The sequence below is a fragment of the Limulus polyphemus genome, unplaced genomic scaffold (genome assembly GCF_000517525.1).
Source record: "Limulus polyphemus unplaced genomic scaffold, Limulus_polyphemus-2.1.2 Scaffold1197, whole genome shotgun sequence".
NCBI classification, from domain to species: domain Eukaryota; kingdom Metazoa; phylum Arthropoda; class Merostomata; order Xiphosura; family Limulidae; genus Limulus; species Limulus polyphemus.
In genome coordinates, this window is record NW_013666807.1 from 319,354 (window position 1) to 321,381 (window position 2,028).

The following is a 2,028-nucleotide window of genomic DNA, read 5'->3' on the forward strand; positions in this document are numbered from 1 at the left end:
AATGCTGATACTTTATTCTTTAAAAGGCTATTATTATATGTACAAGAGAAAGGTAAATACTAATATAAAAAAAAGTCATCCAAAGGAAAGTGGTACTACATTTTACCTCAGGAAGCACACTTACCCAAAACCTCGAATGTCAACTTTATGGATATATATTTCCTTATTTTACTATCTTTTCCAATACAGCATGTATTATTATTTTTTAACACATTCCAAATAGGGATTAAAAACTAACACTATAAGGTGGTGGACAGAAGTGAGTTACTGGTTAATTTGATGTTTATAATTCTGAGTACTCTGTTGAAAGTTATGAAAAATGAAAACACATTTAGTCATTTACACTTTAGGTAACGAAGAAAATTAGCAACGAACTAATTAGTATTGGTTTTTCATACTATTAAGCAAAAAAATGATGATATCGCACTCGGCATTATCCATGCAAGTGTCAGAAAAGCAGTTAAACCTTTTAATGTACATGAATATTCATGTAAGATGTACATAACAAATCACTAAGTCAAAAATATCTTCTTGATATTAAAATTAACACAAGATAATTTTAAATATTAAACATACACACAATTTTGGTTATTGAGAAAAAAAAAAATCTAACATTTGTCACTGTAGGTACAGTGCTTTCTAACCGAAAAGATATAACCGCCCATTTCCAAATAAAAATCTTACTTAAATAATTATAAAAAACAGAAACATATTTTATAAAGAGAAAATCTAGAATGGGAGTTTGTTGTTTAGCCTAAACTGTTCTAATGACTGAAACATGCTGGTTACAGAGTATTTCTGCTTGGAAAAATAGTATTTAAACTTTGTTGTTGGTTTTGAGTTCCTACCTAGGTTAAAAAAAAAAAGTTAAGATTAGAACACTAACAAGATACTAGTTAACTCAAAATGAGATATGTTTGTGTTATGCGATTCAGAAATATATTTGAAATGTATACATGGTGAAATAAAGTACATGTGTACTTAACATTCAATACACAACCTAATCTCATTTTAAATATAGATCATGTGATCCACGCTTGGCTAAAGACTTGCAGGTAGTTTGCTACTTTAAATCACTATAAAAATTTATATACGTATTTTGTAAATTCAGTCACTTAACAACAATTGCCTACGGACGTAAGCCTATTGAAGTGACAAAAGATTTTAAGAACTTCAACGCCCCCCCCCTCGTGCCCATCTTTCTAACTCTGCAACTTAACATAAAAAATAGGCCAAAAACCTTAAAGTTTGAGTTTAAGCCACCAGAGGGTAGATCTTAAAGGTGTCACTACTATATCTGAAATCAAGTAATTTAGAATTATACAATTTAAAAACTATCTACTCCATTCCTGGCTTATACAACTATAATTATGTTTTAACATGTTAACTAAATGTTTAGCTTACAATGAGTAACATATTAAGAAAGCCCTGCTGCTTCATTTGATCATTATATTATTCAATACATTACGTTTTGAAATCCTATAGATGTAGATAATGTGATCATGTATTGTGCATGATAGTGGCATTGTAAACTCTCACTATCATATTTTGCTGTCATTCAAACTTATCACATTTATAACTGATGACTTGTCAACATTCAAGTACCTACCATATTTATTTACATTTTATTAAGATCTGTTAAATATCACATTTGATAACACAGGCCTGCGATGGTTTTCATTGCCTCGAATTTTTTTTACTTGTTCTACAGTAATTCCTGTATGCTGAATCCGAAAATGATATGAATTTTTACAAAACGCAATACACAAGAGAAAGATCACAACACGTAGTTTGAAACTAAAAAAACGTAGTGTTCACACACAAAACAAACAGGATAAATGAGGATGCATATTTGTTCGACATCAATGTTTTTCCCTTTTCTTCAGTTTGTTTGTATTTTTGTTAACAAACATAATAATACAAAATGTTCATTCTGGTAAAGAAATAATAATTTGATCCAAGTAGGATATTTTTTCTTCCCGATTTGTAAAAAATCCTTACGTGACAGAAAAAAAATAATATTATTTT

The 2,028-nt window shown here is 29.2% G+C and overlaps 1 long non-coding RNA gene across 1 annotated transcript in view; it reads right to left on the reverse strand.

Moving 5' to 3' along the window:
- Positions 1 to 6: 6 nt before the first annotated feature.
- The window catches only part of LOC111086566, a 9,880-nt gene continuing 7,858 nt past the window's right edge, over positions 7 to 2,028 (reverse strand). Inside the window, exon 3 of the long non-coding RNA XR_002611300.1 lies at positions 7 to 848. This is a non-coding gene — a long non-coding RNA (uncharacterized LOC111086566). The remainder of the gene's footprint in view (positions 849 to 2,028) is intronic.